Raw genomic sequence first — 19,898 nt, 5'->3', positions numbered from 1 at the left:
CACTGTGTAGTCCAGGCTGGGCTTGAGTTCAATATGTAGCCCAGGGTGGTCTGAAACTCACAGTGTGAGTGCTGGGGTTACAGGTTTGTGCCACCATGCCCAGCAACTTCTATATTTTTTTAAATGTTCTTCCCTTGCTCTGGGATCTTTCTCCTTTTCCTCTACCTGGGAAGTTTATCCTTTAGACTTCTTCTAGGCATCTTCTTTGCTAAATATTCCGAGTCAGAAAAATCATAACAAATAATTGCTCGTGCATATTCTCGATGTGTTTATATTATTTCACTTGCAGTACATCTTAAATCTTTTGTCTTTATGCCTCTATTATTCATAAGCTTACAGTATTCTTTTTTTTTTTTTTTGTAGTAGTAGTGGTAGTAGTGTGACCTTAGGGCCTCACACTTACTAGGCAAGCACTCTAGTGCTGGGCTACAATCCTGTTCCTTTTACCTTTGTTTGAAACAGGGGCTCACTATGCTGGTGTCAAATTTGTGATCCTCCAGCCTCAAAAAGTGCTGAGATTATAGTCATGTACCACCTCATCTGGCAGCCTTTGAGATTCTCAAAGACAGAGCTAAAATCTTCCATATTTTTTGGTAAGGTTCTGTTGCCTGAAATACCTTACCCTTCTACAGTATATTCAATATATTAAATGGATGAATTTCTCCAAAAAGCAATTCCCCAAAAGGTGGAATGCTCAAATAAAATTAGGCAACCTTTGACCTAAATTAATTCTGTAAATCAAAAACACAGTTCCTGTCAATGGCTGGTCTTTGGGGTCCTTTCTCTTTGCTTTTTAATCTGATGCTCTAGTCCATGAATCATTTGTTTGCTGAAGGGTATAGATATTTATCTCATGGTGTTGTGGAAAGTCTAGTACTTGCAGTTGTTTTCTCATGGAATAATTTATATCAAGGATTAACTATCATCTACCAAGAAATCTACTCTATTAACCAGGAATTATGCTTGGCACTAAACATGCAAAGATGAAATAAATAGTGCAGAATTATGCTCCAAAGTCTTTCAGGGCACAAAGAGATATTTGATTAATTCTACAGAAACAACTGTACATATACCACAAATTCAAAGAAAGTTAGGTTTTGGAAGCCAAATACTAATGTCTTAGTGAATAAATTGTTATTGGTCATGATAGAACATGTACAAACAAAATCAAAATAATGACTTTGTCAATAGCTGTCCTGGAGATCTACCTGTGAAAAGTGCCAAGAAAATAGCAAGAATAGAACGCCACGATAAAGTAATCAGGGGAGCAGAGCTATGTGCAGTCATTTATTGATATGTTTAATCATTTATTAGATCAAAAAGGGCCCTAGGTCTTAATTACACTTGGTAACAGAGGACTTACTGGCTGAGCTTACATTCCTCATGTGAAGGTAGAAGTGAACATGTGCCCTTTTCCTTCATGGATCATGCTGACTTTAAAGAATGGAGAATTTCAACAGACTTTAATTAAAAATAATAAATATATTATTTTAAAAAGCAAGTCCCAGAGAAATGTAAATAATTGATTCAAAAAGTCACATGAATAAATTTCACTTCAACCTTCAATCCCACCCTCCTTCAAGGACAGACAAGACTGAATTACCATAAAAAAATTTGACTGAATTTACAACACAAATATACAGCATTGCTAAATCCATTTAATTGAGCATTTCTGTTCCAAATATGCTCTGGTGTAGTAGGTGGTACACCAGGCAAGTATAGCAATAAACCATATGGGTAAAAAGGAAGCATTCCATCAAGAGTCTTCATGTCTGAGCTTCTCATAAGACAAGGTATGAATAACTTAGGAAGAATGATAATGTATTCAAAGACATTAGTAATGGAGAGTTATGGTTTAAATTTTCAGGCTGCTTCAAGAAAGGACAAGTAATTGAAATTTCTTTTTGTGATTCCTATCTTCATATGGTAGAGCTTGCAACCTGAAAGATGGAGAAAATGCCAGGAACCCTGTGTATGAGCTATTAGGCACATCTTGGCCAGTGGTGAGAATGGACAGGACCTAGAGGCAGACAGAGCTTGGCTGAAACCCAGCCCGATCACTTTCTACCTTTGAATGGCACACAGCTTCCTTATATAAGTGGTGATTTTAATGCAGCTGTGGAGGGAGGCTGTCAGTGAATAAATTGTTATTGCTCATGATAGAACATGTACAAACACGATCAAAATAATGACTTTGTTAATAGCTGTCCAAGAGATCAACCTGTGAAAGATGCCAAGAAAATAGCAAGAGCAGAATGCCAGGATAAAGTAATCAGGGAATATTATTTTATTATAATGAAATAATACTTAAAAGGGAGCCTGCCATGGATATTCTTCAGGAAGCTCCCAACCTTTTCCTTAATTTCGTGAGGCCCCAGGACTATTTCCCAGGTTTCTGATGTCTCTTCAGCCTTCTTTCCAAAGCCAACATGACAATGGAGATTGAGGTACTCAGCTCAGACACAAAATTAAGAGGATGCCTTGAATGTGATTATTAAGACAATATTATAATTCAATGTTTTAAAAAATAAAACCAATAAAAATAAGGCCCATGATGAAGACCACATCAGCATTTTCAATTAAAATAGCATAGTGGATTGCTAGTTGGTGGTCAATTTATTACACCCAGCAGAATTGAGCTAGTGTGGTGCTGGGTGTGGGAGGCCCATCTTAAGATTGTTGCCAGCAGCCTAAGAGGCAGAGCTGGAGAAGCTGTTGAGAGGCTGTTAGGGAAGCTGTTTGAGGAGCTGTTGGAGCCATTGGAAGCTGCTGGTTCTCTTGGGCTATTCTGCTGGAGGACCTTGTCATGCTGGCTTTCCCGGTAAACTTGGCTGTTCTTGTCAGAAGAGGAGCTCAGGACCTCATTGTTGCTGAAAACAGCTATGAGACACTTTGAGGGAGCTCTGGTTCTCATCTTGAGCATTGCTTCCTGGCTCTGGAGGGGAAGATGGTACACTCCTCAGCTCCTGGAAAAGCTTGTCATGTTGGCTTTCCTGATGGGAACTCAGCTGTCCTTATCACTGAAGGAACTCAGGACATCACTGTTGCTGAGGATGGCTGTAGTACTTTTCAGGGGAGCTCTGGTTCTTACCTTCAGCATTGCTTCCAGGCTCCACTTCAGATCTCTCAACCTCCTAGTATGGACAAAGGCGTAAAACTGATCGCACTGGCACAGACTTTCTAGCTTCCACTACTGACCTCTGGGCCTTCCCAGTGCAGATCCCCATGAAGTGGGCTTGCATGAAGCGTTGTCATGGGCTTTAGGCCTCCAGTTGGACTTGTGGGAGGCACTGTTATGGGCTCTAGGTTTTCAGCTAGATTCATACAGGATATTAGGATCCAGGTCCTCAGCTGAATTCTTTGGTCTATAGAGTGCAGGACAGATTTCCTGCACTCCTTGTATATGATTCTTTGGGTGATTCATTATAAAATATTATAAAATGTGTCCTGCATTGCACTGTTTCCCTTGCAAAACCCCAAACCACAATAGGATGTGACCCTCTTTCTGCATGATGTAGCCTCTTGCATAACTATAGCATGGCCCTGCCAGATCCTGCCTTTACTAATGAGTTTGATATTTTGTTCACCATAGGTTTTTCTTAATACTATTTTGATTTGAAAATATTTTGCTAGATGATCTTTAGATAGATTGCCAGGGTTTTTGGCAAGTGTCTTAGTTACTCTTCTCGCATTGCTGGGACAAATACCTGTCCCAAAAATGTTATGTAGCTCACAGTTAGTGGAGGTTCAGTCCATACTCAGCTGGATCCAAAGCTGAGTAGCACATAGCACTGAGTAGCCCTCCACGGTCCATGGCCAAGGCAAAGAGCAAAAGAGCAAGGGGGAGAAACAGCAGCTCCATCAGCTAGGGGCCTCTCTCCCTTCCTCACATTCTAATGCAGATGGATCTGCCCAGGATGCTCACACCCACAATCTCAGCACTAGATCATGAATTAATCACAAACTCTGGAAGTCACCCGTCAACTGCGTGAGGTTTTGGGGGGGACAACTAGACACAAACATCCCATTTTACTTGTGAGCCAAGTGGGTCTTCTGCCTCTGTCCCAAATGCTTCTTCCTTTCTCCTAGGACCCATGGCCTTTTCTCCCTCATGGAAATCTGAACTTCTGGGTTCAGGGATCCTCAGTTCTAAACTGAGCTACAGTGGGAAGCAGTCTCTCAGCTCTATTTCCTGCAGTACAGGAATATGTCTTTATTTTATTTTGTTTGTGATGAGGCGTGGTAGGGTTTTTGTTTTAAATACCTTAAATATACATGAATTTGAAGAAGGCCAAAAGTTTATAAACTCTGTGAAATTCTTATTGTTTTGATAGCTGTGTCTGATGAAGTTTTAGTTATACTACTAGTCCCTAGTATTGACTGAGCTATTTTTATGGATCACACAATGTTCTACCTCTTCAACTGAAGTCATTTATTGAGTCCTCACAACAATCCTATGAGGAAGACACTGACATGGGTAAAATTGATCTCAGGTGGATGACTTCCAAATGATATAGGGGAAAAATGAAACTCCTGACCTGAAAGGTACCTGGGATGAGTTTGTGTTCTCTAAAACCAAAGAATCAATTTTAGGAACAAACGAGGGTCATGAGCAGAATATATTTATTGGGGGAAAGAAGGCTGCTATCCAAGAGAAGGACAGAAGGGGTCCTGAGCTGGTGATCCCCAGGGAGCTGTCTCTTCCAGGGACTTTTATAGAGGAAAACCATGTGGTGAGGAGGTCTAAGGTGGTAGAGAACATGGGAACTTGCTTAGGTGGGCCTGAGGTGGGACAAAACTATGGCCAATCAATGAGATTACAAGCACCATTGCTCAGGTCAAATGGATTAAATCCAGTATCAAATGGGGAAGCAAGTCATGTAGCAAGCGGGCATGAATATGAGACAGGGTCTCTTCCTGTTGGGAGTTGGATTAGTGACTCATTTGGGCTCTTTCAAGGGCATTGATACCTATTTAGAATATCAATCCCTAATGCCCATCCCTAGGAGAGTATGTAGCTGTAGTTGTCTTGAAAATTGGGCTAAAGGGATTGTCTGTCTCTTCCAAGTTGCAAAGTTACCTTGTCTTCCATATTGTCTCCTTGAGGACCTGGTACTGTCTGACTATGTATAATATTTCTATCTAATTCAGCTACCGACAACATCACCATTATTAGTGTCACATTTTACAAAAGAAAAAACTGTGATCCAGAGTTAAGTGGTTTTCCTAAAATACACTGCAAGTGGATGTGAAAATTGGCCCCTCCTTTACTGCTTTTCCAAATTCTTTCTCCTTCAAGATGAGAAGACCCACAAGAGCTCTTATTGCTGATTCCCACTCAGAGGAAACAGAGCTATTCTGGAGACAAATAGAGCTGAGATGAAAATTTTACTCCCTTTTGTCTCAAGCATGGAGATAGTGCTCTGCCTAAAATTCTTCCTCATTTTAGTGGCAGAGCCTCTGGGGTTTCCTGTTTTCATTATCCTTGGCTGGTGATTTAAGTAGAATGTATTAGTATTATGAGCTCTAAATGCACACAGGAAGTGCGAGGTGGCACTCAGTGGAACACCATATTTGCAGAGAATTTCTTCCAGTTCACTTCCCTTCTGCATTCCACATCAGAACTGCCAGGTCCTCAAGGGCCATTGATAGGGAAGGTGAGTGTAAGAAGCCAGGAAGCTCAAGTTCTTCTCGGCCCTTTGTGTCCCTTCTCCACCTCTCCTGATGAAAAAGGGTCTCTGTACCCTTGGATGTTCAGTCAAGGAACAAAACTGTAGGACTTAACAACAGAGGGCTCTTGGAGCCTCAGGAATTGGTTTTTCTTCTCCATGAGCCTGCATCAGTACTGATGGGAGTCTCTCTGAGACAGCATAGCTGTGCTCAGCTCCAAAACGAAATCCTCTGTATGGCTTTCCTGTTTCCACAACTGAAGTATCTTTAAGCCCAGGTGTGCTTGTGTGAGTGGAACATTTGTTATGTGCATAGCACTGGCTGAAACATTTGGATGACATCAATATTCTGTTCTCTAGTATTTTATAACCATGATGGAGGTCAAGACATTGAGAAGCAGCTGAAAACAAACTATACATTTAGGTATAAATTGAGGAATAAATACTGGAAAAAATGAAAAAGAAACATTAAATACTTCAAAGGGTCTTTTTTTAAAACAAATAACAGTAATGATCTTGATATCTGATATCATGTCAAATGCCCCCAAAGCATTTTTGCCTTTCATATTTTTCTAATTGTAAAAGTAGTGTTCAATGTGTGTGTGTGTGTCAGAGAGAGACAGAGAGAGAGAGAGAGAGAGAGAGAGAGAGAGAGAGAGAGAGAGAGAGAGAATTATAAGCTAATGTTTCTATATAGTTATGTCCAAATGATGCAGGTTGTAATCTTTATGTGCATTATTGCAATTTAAGATTGACTTTAGGGCCGGAGAGACGGGTCAGTAGGAATAAGCGTTTCCCTGGCAAGACTGACTTTAAAATATGATCTCCAGACATTTCTTGAGGAGTCGGCTGCATTGCTGATGAGCTTAAATACCTTTGTCCTCCTTTCCTCAGTTAGAACCATCCATCACCCTCGCTATTAAGGGCCCAGGAGCCTGAGGACATTCTACTCCATTTTCACCTGCAGTGAACTTGCCTTCTGCTTGGACTCACACCCTGGCATCCACCTGCGTGCAGCCTGTATGACCCATCAGGAGGGTGACATGGTGTGAAATGATGTTGAATAAAATTGTCATTTGGAGTCATAAAGAGGATAAGGAACACTTTCTGTCAGAGTCCAAGTTGATAAAGTTGATGTCAGTGGAGACAACCCTCTATAAAAAGGATATGGAGTTTTTTTCTAAGTCTGCACTGATAAGAGTGTTTTGTATTTTCAGCTGTAGCTGCCTGTCATTACTATCCTAATTTGGTAAGTTTATGCTGCATAATATATCAACTGATCATAGAAACTAATTTTTCTTAGTCAAAATCATGCTTAGATAGTACCTGTCACTATCATTCATATATGTTCAATCTCTTCCTTTCTCTAACCAAGGTTTACCACTCCTTCCCACTCATTAAGTTTTGTGTTTAAACTATTTAGTTGCATTCACACTGCTCTAAGATTAGATATTTCTTACTAGTCAAGTTCTGATCCTTAGTAACTCCCACCCCTGCTTTCTCTGGGATACAAATGAACCCTGACTAGAGAAAGTAAGGGAAATGACAACACCTGACATATTCAATATGCTTTTTATTAATTTTTATTAATGATTCACTTGTTTTTACTGTACTGGGGTTTCAAGCTAGCACCTCTGTACTAAGCAACACCTTCAATCTTTTTATTTTGAGACAGTGTCTCACAAAGTCATAAAGATGCTCAGGCTGGGCTCAAATTTGTCATCTGTCTCAGCCTCATACAGTGCTGAATTACACTATCCCTGGTTACTATCATTGAGTTTTAAATGGGATATTTGTATCATTTACATTTAATGTGACTGCCAATATCTCCTGTTACTTGGTTTTTATTTATCATATTTGTTCCTTTCTCTTTTCCAGCCTCTTTTGGCATTGACTATTTGCATAGGATTTTACCTTTTTCTACTGGCTTAACTGAACATTTTTTTCACTTTTTATTGGTTGCACCAGAATTTCAATATTCTTCAAGTTTTCAGAATCTACTTTTAAATGACATTCTGCTTTTCATCTTAAAACAGCATGTTTGTACTTTCTGCATTTTACCTGCTGATATTTTTGATATGCTTTTATACATATTACATAAGCACATCAACAAATTAATTTTAAGCAGATATTCAACTTTAAAAGAACATTTTTAAAAAGAAAACTTATCTTTGATACTTAGCCTGACATTTATTATTTTGGGCCCTTTTCATTCTTTGTGGACATCCACATTTCCAACAGTGCCTTTTTTTTTTTTTTTTTTTTTTTTCTGAAAGTTCTGTATTTCTTATAAATACAGAAGTAGTAAAAATGAACAGTCTCAACAATTCCTTCCTTCCTGGTTGGTGGCCTACACCCTGATCCCAAAACTTGGAAGGCTGAGGCCAGCCTAGGCTACGTAGTGAGTTCAAGGGTAGTCTGAACTACATAGCAAGACCTTGTCTCAAACAAAAAACAAAACAAAACAAAAAACAGTTCCTTCCCTAATATATCTTTATTTGCTCTTATTTTTGAAAGAAATATCTAAAAATAAATAAATAAATATCTGCTGGGTGTAGAATTCTAGATTGAACTTTTCTTTCAATTTAACATTCAGATTTTTACTGGAATCTATTTATACTGATACAATATATAGACAATGCAGGTTTTCACTATGGTTTCCATTTCTTTCTGACCCTCTTTGAAGGTCTGTGCTTCCACCAACAATGTGTTGAAGGCAACTTAAGTTTCCCCCACCTTAAGTTCTTCAAAATTATTCCAGCTTCTATGTATTATCCAGTCCAGATCTAACTCTACCTTTCAGTATACATTGCAGCAGAACTCCATTCTATGTTCCAAATCTGTATTAGTTTCCTTCGGCTCTTATAACAGATGACCAGAAACATAGTGGTACAATTTATTTTCGCAACACTGAAGACCTAAAGTCAGAAATTAGTTATCACAGAGGCAAAAATCAAGATCCAGGCCTGTCCTCATTTATCGTCCCTGGAGAGTCCATTCCTCACCTCTTCCAGTCTCTTGTGGCTGAGGACATTCCTCACCATGTGGTTTCTTCGCCCCACCCTTCATGATTACACTGACTTCTCTCTTCTGTTATCAGGTCTCCCACCTCCCATCAAAAATACCTGTGGTTGCTTCAGCATGCCCAGAGAATCCAGGATTCTCTCATCGAAGAACCTTTTCTTTTCAGCCATATCAAGTAGTAATCATGGGTTTCAGAGAAAGAGGATTTGGGTATCATGGGAGAAAAAGAATAGTTCAGACTATGAGACACTTTTTCTTCAAGGTTGAAATAGTTCTTTACAGTTTCACGGAATGACGATTGGACACACACAAATCGATAGATATGAGAAAAATGACTTTCTGGGGTAAGTTTATAGAAAGAAACACTAGAAAAGCAGATTGGAGATATCTGTAAAATGTAAGGCAGGATTCAGAGAATTTTTGAAGTTTAACAATTCAAACAGTGCTTCAATACCTGGGAAAAGACAAAGGGTTTTTGTATATATTTAAATGAGAAGGAAGTGAGAGCAGTCTGAGAGTCACAGCCTCACAAAGAAAAATAAGGCACAAAAGAGAAGACAACACTGAAAGTCACTATACAAGCCTGAATAATTCAGTGAAATCCAGGATTCTGAGAACACAAAACACATGCAGAAGCAAGAAAGGAGCGAAACAGTGATGAAGATAAGGAAAAAGAAAAAAAGAAAAGATTGTGTCCAGAAAATAGGCCAGGGTCAACACAAGCTAGGTTGAAATGGAAACCACATGAATAAATTGAGAGGTCCTTTGGCCTGAAATGCTTAACCTGGTTAACAATATACTAAACTATTCAAATATTGGAAAGTGAACAGAGAAGTGGTTTTCATACAAGGTAATGAGATTCACTCACGTGGTGCTACCTGACAAGTATTTATTGACCATCTACTATGTGCTACTGCAGCACTGACCCAAGTAACGTCACATCAGCACTGACATAGTTTATGTTCCAGTGGAGGTAGGTGATACAGAAGTTAAAAATAAATGAGCAGTATCAGAGAACTCTAAGAGCCATAAATAGAGCAGGGTGAAACAACAGGAATGACAGGAGTGCAAACTTATTTAGAACAGAAGCTCAGGACGCACCTTGAGAAAGATTAAACACCCCCCACATGCCCATGCCTTAAAGCCTTGTTCCCCAGCCACAGCTCTCTATTGGGAGATAGTGGGACATTAAAGAGGTAACCCTAATGGGAAGCAGTCAGGCCACAGAATGTGCCCTTGGCAGGGACAGGAGGATGCCAGGCTCTCCTTGCTTTGCTTGCTTCCTTCCATGAGTGAGCGGCTAGCTGCAGCCCATGCTTATGGCTTCGCCAAGGCAAAAGCAATGGGACCACGTGACTCTGGGGCTGAAATCTTTGGCACCAGAAACCAAATAAACCCTTTCACCCTTTATGTTGATTTCCTTAGGTTTTTATCATGCTTGTAGTTGCAGAAGCCTTAGTCTAGACCATGTGGCCCTACAACTTTGGAAACAGTATTACAGGACCTCCTGGCAGAAGCTGCCCACCTCAGGGCAAGCAGGAGGCAAAGACAAGGAAGCTGCAGCTCCAGTCTCCTCTTCAAGGGATGCATTCGATGGCCCGGCCTCCTCTCACCAACCCACATCTCTTAAAGGCCCCATCACCAATTCGTAATGCAATAAACTGGGACCAAGCCTTTGAAATGGAGGATTTGAGAGGGTAGTCAGGAGCAAGATGATAGCACTGACTCACATAGGTATGTGCTTTCCTGTTGTACCTGAGCAGAACGCGCAAGAGCACATGGACTGAGCCAAAGAAAGATCTGCTGAGAGGGTTCCAGGTAGGCAGAGGAGCAGTTGGGTACATGAACAACAGCTGGCATCGTTCTCTACTTGAGATGAAGAGCAAGGAATCGTGTCTATTCTGGACTGGATGTGTACCTTTGAGATAATTTTTAATTGGGCAAGTGGGAATGCCAAGGAGGTAGCTGTCTATCCAGGTCAGGAGCACAGCGGAGCACCCTGAGCACAGACGGTAACTGTGCAGTCATCAGCATTTGGGTGGTAATTAATTTCACTGGACTGGATGTGGTAAGATGAGCAGGAAGAGTGGAAAACAGCCTTGAGCTGGAGGTACTCCAGAGTGTCAGCGAGGCATGCGACGTCCAGAGGAATCGGCAACCCTGGAGGTCTTGGGAGATGTGCTTCAAGGAGATGCAATTTGGATAAAAATCAGACATATGCATCAAGTTTGTATTTACCAGTGACAATCTCTTATCATGAAAATTATGAATATATACTGATTAGGGATCCTCGAATACAGGGGCTTTCAGGAAAGAGGAAAGGGAGATGGGGAGTCTAAAGAAAGAAGCCAAAAGCTACTTACATGGGAGGGCTGCCATCTAAAAGGGCGATTTCAGCCCTTTTATTTTATTGTGTAATGGTAAAACAATAAAATAAAAAAATCTTTGAAATTACACAGAACAATGTTTTAAAAAATTCTTTTTTTCCCCCATAATTCTACTACTCAACAGTCCCACCAGTATAGCTGTTTTTGTTCTAGAATTTGTTGATATGATGCCTAGGCCATTAACTCAACATGTAAAGCCTAGAGAGCATATGCCTGGTTTTAAATGCTCTCTCTTTATTTACTACTGAGTCCTCAACCCTCAGTGGTCTCCAGTTCAGCTGTCTAGGGTGTAATATGAGAACTGCAGCAATATCTACTTTCAGGATTTCTGTAAAGATTAGATAAGACCATCACAGAGGGCTCAGAAGAGTATCTGGTCCAGGCAGAACATTACCTATGCTACTTGTAGTTATAAACACATCACCGTAAGAACCCTTTCACAGTCTCGCCTTCCTGCTGGTCTTCCCCATTTCATGTTACATCCTAACTAACTCCCCATCATACTCATTAATCATTTTTAAAGGCTACATAAAAGTAAATTATGTTTTGCTCATTTCCATGTTGTAACTCTAAATTTTTGCTATTTAGTGGCTAAATGTCACTGTTCTAGCTATTCTATAATACACTCATACACTTGTGCACTACCTTTGTGTGTGTCCCTGATGCTAAGAGTGGTGCAAACAGATCTGGAGCCAGACTTCCCAGAGTTTGAGTCCCTTCTCAGCTTTAGCAGGGGCACAGGCTTACCCTTGACACGACAGTTATCTCATATGCACAAGGTTAGGTAAGTAAGCCACTTACCTCAAAGGCCATGGTGAGAAGTGAGTTAAGACTGTAAAGAGAACAGTGCTTGCCAAGAAGTATTCAATTAATGTCAACCATTAGTTTATTCTGAAATGTCTTGCAAAGTATAATAATAAAAGTTACACTCCTTTGGATTACCATTGTCACAAAAGCCCAGAAAATAATAAGCACTGGCAAGGATGTAGAGAGCCCTGAGCGCTGCTGGTGTGCCTGGAGATCGGTGCAGCTGCGGTGCACAAGAGAATGGAGTTTCACCAAAATTTAAAAATAGAATCACCCCTTGACCCAGCTGGCCTGCTTCTGGGTACACATACATCCTAAGAGCGGAAGCTGAGACCCGAAAGGCGTATTTGCACCTCCGCACCATGGACGCACCAGGCACCGCAGCCAAGAGGAAGACAGATGGAGGGATTCAGAAGATGATGTTGACGCATGAGGGAATATTGGAACAGCCTCTCCACATGAGGAAATCCTGCCATATATTATGGCGTGAAGCCTGAGGACCTCACACCGGGTGAGATGGGCCAATCACAAAAAGGCAGATATTGAAGAGTTCAGTTATAGGAGATACCCAGGATGGTCACAATCGTGAAAACAAAAAGTGGACTGCTGGTGGCTAGGACCTGGAGGGACGGGCACAGGAAGCTGTTTGATGGGTACAGTTTCAGTTCTGCAAGATGAAAAGTTCTAAAGATCTGTTACATAACCACATGAATATGAAAAACAGCACTGAGGTATATCTAAAAATAGTAAACAGAATGTTTTTTTTTTTTACATTTAAAAATTAAATATAAATGAAAACAAAGCAAACAAAAATATCCTCAGTACCTGGCAGAGTTATGTGCTAAAAAACATCAACCGAATGTTTCTCCCCCTCAGAAATAAGGAATCCAATATTAATCATACCAAAATGAAAGTCACTGGAGGGGACAGGCAGATACTTTATAGAAATTCAAATGAAAAGAAAAATAGTGAGCAAGCCATTCACAGGTCAGCTTGTTTGGTTATACACGTTTCTGTAGCTACCTCAATCTGACAACTTTACTCTGGGAGTGTTACCCCCAAATCAAAATCACCAAGTAAGGGTGGGTGCAAAGCACCATAGTCTCTTAAATTTTTCATGGCTGAAATTACCTTAGTGGAGACTCAGAAGATACAGATTTGTATTGTTTATATTCTAGGATGAGGGTTAAGAAAGTCATTTTGGCTCATATCCCAAAAGAACTTCTTTCTTGGTCCTTCCTGTCTGTTGGCTCTTGAGCTCACACACATACAGTAAAAAGCTAAACTTCATACACTCACAACTCCAAATTTCTAAGCAGGTGGATCACACAGTGTCTTAGTTACTCTTCTCTCGTTGCTGGGACAAATACCCGACACTCAAAATGAAGGAAGGAAAGGTTTATTTAGCTCACAGTTACTGGAGGTTTCAGTCCATACTCAGCTGGGTCCAACGCAGAGCAGCACAGAGCAGAAAGCAACCTTTCATGGCAGCGGCAAAGAGCAAGAGCACAAGGGAGGGGTAGCAGCAGCTCAAGCAGCTAGCTTCTCTTCCCACCTTACATTGTAATGCAAATTACCTGCCCCAGGGTAGGGGAAGTACTCACACCTATGGGTACTTCCCAGTATTTACCCACCTATGGGTAATCCCAGCAGTACTAAAACCCATAATCCCAGCCTTGGATCACACATAATCCCAGTGGATCATAAGTTAACACAAACTCTAGAAGTCCTCACCCCATGACTGCATGAGGCTTTGGGGGAACAACTAGACACAAACCATAACACACAGATAATCCATGGTCTCCAGGATTTGGCAGGAGGTAAAAGTCCTTACAATTTTACGTCACTTCAGCATCTACTCTGAATACAGATTTGATTTTGTCATACCAGAAGTTGGGCTTTAGGGGCCGGGGAGATAGCTCAGTAGAATAAGTGCTTGCCTGGTAAGCACAAGGGCCTGAGTTCAATCCCCAGTTCCACCAAAAAAAAAAGATGTTGGACTTAAGTTACCCTTGACACAGCTTTCAAATGACACCAAAATGGCTCAAACTAATGGACAGAGAGAACAATTTACAGGCATCTTTCCCTCGTGGCAGACTGAGATTCCTTCCCAATTTCCTGCTGCTTCCTCTGAAGGGAACATGCACGCATTTGCCTGAAAACTTAAAAATAATGTATGCGACGTAGGCATAGAGAACTGTAAAAATTTTCAACATGCTTAAACATCAATTTAAAATCTTTAAACACATTTCCTATTGTGATGGTGGACTGAATGTGCCTTCCACTCAAAGAACCAGGGACTGGGAGCTGAGGAGATAGCTTGGTGGTCTGAGTACCTGCCTGGCAAGCACAAAGACCAGGGTTTGATCTCCAGTACCACATTCCATGCTGGCCCCTGGATCCCAGGCACACAGTACCAGCCACTGAAACCGGGTGTGGTAGCACATGCCTGAAATTTCAGTACTGGGGAAGCTGCGACAGGAGGATCACTATGAATCCGAGTGGTATAGCGAGACCCTATACTAAATAAACAAATAATTAAAAAATAAAACAGGGACTGCCCCACACGGGGCTTTCCTGGACATCAGGGAGAACAGTGTTGGGCTCCCAGTAACAGAGTGACAGTCAGACAGATACAAGCTGAACATAGGTTAGACAAAAGCCAGGAGCGACTGCCAGCATACACAAGGGTCTCCTGTGACACACATCCTGGTCTCTCATCTGACAAGCAGGTACTAAGCTACCTACCAGGGAAAGGGAGTATGTTGAGCAAAGCACATTATAAACAGCAGTTCACTTGCCCTTCGTGTCCCATGGGGGGGGGGGTCTTTTAGTAAAAGTAGCTCTGATAATAGAGCCTCAGTTTAGACGAGGGGGTGGGATGTCAAAAGGAAGGCAAATTATAAAGATAAGCAAATTGACTAAAAACAACTTATGCGTTATCATCATGACAAATCTAGTCATCTACTATGCCACCGTGCTATCCAATACAGCCGATAGCCACATGACAATTCAAATTTAAATTTAAAATTCAGCACCGCAGACACACAGGCCACATCCAAACACAACACAAGGTAGAGGCTACCAAGTGGACAAAGAGATGCAGGCCTTGCCACCCTCAGTCCTAGAGGGTCACGTATGCCATCAGCGATGAGCACCGCCAAGTGTGAATGCTTACATACTGATGGCTTAAAGGCTTTTTTGTTACATCGTACTTGATTCATCCTCACATAAAATTTCTTCATGCTATAGTAATTTTGAAGATGTGCTGTTTTGTTTCCTCTACAAGGATGCATACAATATAAATAGGAAAAACAATGTTCTCTAAAGAATGGGTATATTTGCTTTTATCAGGTAAAAATGATGTATCTACACATTTCTTCCACAGCTACTCAGAAGTAATTTAATGCTTAATTGCTGTAACTATTATTAAACCAGGTTTGATACACGTACTTTTATTCCCCCTTCCATACAACTTCTAATATGACTTTTTCTATCTTAATGTATTCTAGTATTTTATTGTAAGGAAACTCCTAATTCCTTTTGGACATAGGTAGAATATGGTAAGATGTATATGAATAGAATTATACTGCCCTCTTTGCTTCAACAATAAACATTTCAAGGAAGACATTATATAATCAAGGAAATTTTTTTCCAGTAGTAAAACATAAATTTGTTAAAATTCATTATATTAACATGTTGAATAAATCAATACCAAAAGTCACCTTATGAAATTAAAATAAAACCTTAAAAGATTAAAAGAACAAAATTTCCCAAACTTAATGTCACACTAATTGGTGAAATACTGATATGACTATTAAAATAAAAAATAATATAAGGATATCCTTTCTTATCACTATTTTTCAACAATGTTATGAATGGTATAGCTAGTATTTTTAAACTTTAAAAAACAGTGAAAATACTGATTTATAGTTATATTTATTTCCAGAGATGTATAGCTAGAAAACCTAAATAAGGTAGCCTATTAAAATCAGAGGAGCAGGGGAGATAGCTCAGTGGAATAAGCACTTGCCTGGCAAGTGCAAGGGCTTGAGTTCAATTCCCGGTTCCGAAAAAAAAATAAAATAAAATAAAATAAAATAAAATAAAATAAAATAAAATAAAATCAGAAATAATTCACTGAGGTAAATAGATATATTAAAAATTAGTATCTTTTCTACCAATGACTAACTGGTAATGAGAAAAATTCATAAGATAAATTTGATATGGAAATCTACATGTTACAAAAGAAAGAGAAGAACTACAAATTGAAAAAAAGGATAAAATCTTATGAAAGGACATACTCTTGGATATGGACTCTTAAAAGTCATCCTAAATTAATGCAGCCTCATTCAATATTGTTATTTCTTAGGAATGGGTTCAACTTCAGAAAAACAACTGGCAGTGGGGGAAGACAGAAACTTTGAATAATTTAATATAGAAAGGAGTCGAAAATAAGGAAATACAAGGCCAATGTAGTGGTTCACAAATACAAAAACCCAGATTTCTTCTATCTTTCTACATTGCTGAAGAATATGGGTTGTTGCCTCAATTATGAGATAACAAGAGTGAGGGCTGGGAGCTGGGTGACCAGTTAGCCACTTGTTAGCATACATGTCATACTTCGGGGCGTGCAAGGGGGACAATACAATACAGGACACATTTAAGATTATTTACAGTAACCATTAACAGAATCATATGCAGAGTGCAGGAAATCTGCCCGCACACTAAAGACCACAGAAGCCAGCCGAGGGCCTACAGCCCATAACAGTGCCTCCCACAAGTCCAGCTGGAGGCCTAGAGTCCACAATAATGTCATGTGCAGGCCTGCATCACATGTCTGCACTGGGAAGGCCCAAAAGTCCGTGATGAAGCTACAAAGTCTGTGCCAGCAGGATGAAGGACCTGTGCTAGCAGGCAGAGGGATCTGCACTGGAGCCAAGAAGCTATGCTCAAGGTAAGAACCGGAGCTTTGGGCCGGGGAGATGGCTCAGTAATATAAGCACTTCCCTGGCAAGCACAAGGGCCTGAGTTCAATCCCGGGCTCCACAAAAAAAACCAAAAACTAAAAACCAGAGCTTCCCCAAGAAGTGCCACAGCCAAAAAGTGGTTGGTTGGGAAACTTTCCAGAAATTTTCCAAATAATGTTTGCATGCCAGGTTTCCTTCCCTAACTTTTTCAGTTTCTGTAATAGGACTTTCACTTAGCCATGTTAGGTTTTTTGGTCTGACGCCCTTAACATAACTTGTATCTGTACGTTTGCGCATTTACTGGTGCACACACAGAAACCTCAAAGGCAGAAACCTGGATAGAAATTTTTAAAGTAATGTTAATTAAAAACAAAACATATATTTAGTTCCTAAATTCTTTAAGTAAAAAGAGGATTTCAGCTGAATACAATATCAAAATACTTACAAACTCCTCTATATAAACTGCGAAGAAAAATGTTAATAACAATTGTTTTTTGGGGTTTTTTTTGGTGGTGCCAGAGATTAAATGCTAGACCTTATGCTTGCCACGCATGCACTTAAGCCACTGAGCTATATCCCCAGCCCCATAAAAATTGTTTAGTGACCTAATTTTCACGTAATGTTGAACATTAAGATTTTTTTGTAACAAAGGATAGTTTATGTTTAAGAACAAAATTAAAACGTTACTAAATTTTTTTTCATGGGAATAAAATATTAAACTAGATAAAAATGAGGTTTTTTTGTCTTTTGAGACAGGGTCTCATATGCAGTTCAGGCTGGCCTAGAGCTCACATTGCAGCCCATGCTGGTCTCAGACTCCTGATAACCCTCTTACCTCAGCCTCCCAAGTGCTGGAATTACAGGCTTGTGCCACCATGCCCGGGCTCTGAGAAGTTTATGGTATCAACTCCTTGCAATGTCTACACATTAATCTAGCCTTAGGAAGATTGTATCCAAAAGACTTAGTCTACCTAGGGACATTCCTGCTTCAGGTACGAAAATGCATTTTTTTCAGGCCAGGCATCGATGGGAGTTCCAAACCAGCCTGGGCTACAAAGTGAGCTTAAGGCCAGATCTGCAGAGTGAGACCCTACCTCAAAAAGGCCTAAATCAATCAATCAATCAATCAATCAATCAATCTGTCTTTCCTTTGTAAATTACATAAAAGCAGAATTTATACTTTTATTGTTTTGTTTTTTTGTTTTTTTTTTTTTTTTTTTGAACTGTCACAGAAGCTTTACTACCACAGTGGAAAGCGGGGGCACCAGGGAGTCCCATGTAGCCTGGACAGAGCATTGCCAGGGAGGCAGCAGCTTTTGGGGACACTGCCGTCCCATCCACATCTCAAAAACTTGCTTAGGGAGAGGCCTCTGCTGGAATGGTGGCTGCATGGGGCTCTGAGGCCAGCCAGGACAAGCAGGCCTCCCCTGGGCAAGGACAAGAGCTGCGGGTAGCTCTGTGAAATGGGAACCAAGTGTGGCGCACGATGGTGCAAGTGTGGGGCACCGTCACAACACAGGGGCAGAGAGGGCGCTGGGCTCTGCCGGGCAGCCATCCTGTACATAAGATGCTTTGACAGTTAAGCATTGGTGGGGCCTTGCCCCCTGCAAACAGCAAGCAGTACACACTTCTTCTTAGAACTTGTTATTTTGTTATCTATTATTATTTGGATTTTGAACAAAATTGATGGAATAGGAGCCAGTGGAGGAATCTTGTTTGATCTGGAAATTTTCTGTGGAGAGCCCAATAGGTCGAAGAACCAAGTTCCCAAGATCTTTTAGTTTACCTAACATCTCTTCTTTTAGCTTTTCATTACGTTCTTCAATTTGCTTAGGTAATCTCATACAAACTTCTCTTGCTTGATGCATGGACGGATCCTTTTCTAGTATAGCTTTATAGTCTTCCAGGGCTTCATCTAGTTTGTCCGTCTTCTCGTACAGCTCTGCTCACCTCAGTATTGCCCTGATGTAGCTGGGATTTAACTGAATTGCTTTGCTGCAGTCACTGATGGCCATCTCCTTCTTGTCCTGTTTCATCCTTGCTGCAGCTCTGTTTGAAAACAGAATAGATCTGTCCTTGTGGAAGCACGCTGGGCACATCTGAAGGGCTCGATTGTAAGAAGTCTCAGCTTCTACGTAACCTCCTTTCTTGAACTGTTCATTTCCTTCTTCCTTTAGCCTTGTGCTCTTTTCTCTTCTTTTCTGTTTCTCTTCATCTGGCATATTTTTTTCCAGTTCTAGTAGGTATTCTTCATCTAGTTCCAAGGAATTCACATCCTCATCGGCTTTGTTCTGAACCTTATCCGCTCCGGACTCCTCCTCAAATGAGGCACTGCAGTCATGAAAACACTCTTCTTCACCCTGGTCCTCATCATCCTTGAGCTGCTTGCTCTGAGAATGCTGATCTACAGGATCAGGAGCTGAAGGCCGGGCACAATCTGCTTCCTGGGGCTCTGTAATCTTCAAACCATTGACCAGATCCTCTGGAACCTTACAGTTCTCTGACTTCTCCTCCATTCTGATTTGTTAGGGAGGTGAGGCTGAAGCTGTTTCCCACCGCTAGGCCGCCAGACGCACCCAAGTACTCACAGCCTCACAGCTCCTCTGGCTCCCACCTTCCAGGTCAGTAAGATTTTTCCACTTCTCACTTTTATTGTTTATAGTAGAAGAAATACAAGTCTTAAGAAATGCTCTTTTTCACTGCTCAAATTTTATTAAGATCTTGAATACAAAACAAGTACTTTTTTTTTTTTTTTTTTTTGCAGAACTGGGGATTGAACTCAGGCCCTTGTACTTGCCAGGTAAGCACTTATTCTACTGAGCTATCTCCCTGGTACTAAAAAAAAAAGTACATGTGAGTCCTAGCCCAGGTCCAGTGAGTGTGTGGAGAGCTTCCTGCTACCCTGCGCCAGCGGGACCAGTCCCAGCCCAGGCGCAGCGTGGGCTGGACCCTCTCCCACCCCCTTGGGCCGCCCCCCACCACTCCGCCCTACCTGCCCCACCCCTCCCGCCGAGTAGGAATTTCTGCCGACTTCCGGGAAC

General features: G+C 40.8%; 2 pseudogenes; both read right to left on the bottom strand.

Annotated features, from left to right (window-relative positions):
- Positions 1–8,863, bottom strand: part of LOC101566395 — a 26,276-nt pseudogene extending 17,413 nt beyond the window's left edge.
- A 9,285-nt stretch (positions 8,864–18,148) lies between these two features.
- LOC101591225 lies at positions 18,149–19,403 on the bottom strand (annotated as a pseudogene).
- Positions 19,404–19,898: the final 495 nt, after the last annotated feature.

This window comes from Octodon degus, unplaced genomic scaffold, assembly GCF_000260255.1.
Source record: "Octodon degus isolate 3935 unplaced genomic scaffold, OctDeg1.0 scaffold00216, whole genome shotgun sequence".
In the NCBI taxonomy this organism is placed as follows: Eukaryota; Metazoa; Chordata; class Mammalia; order Rodentia; family Octodontidae; genus Octodon; species Octodon degus.
This window is presented reverse-complemented; position numbering and strand designations above follow the sequence as displayed.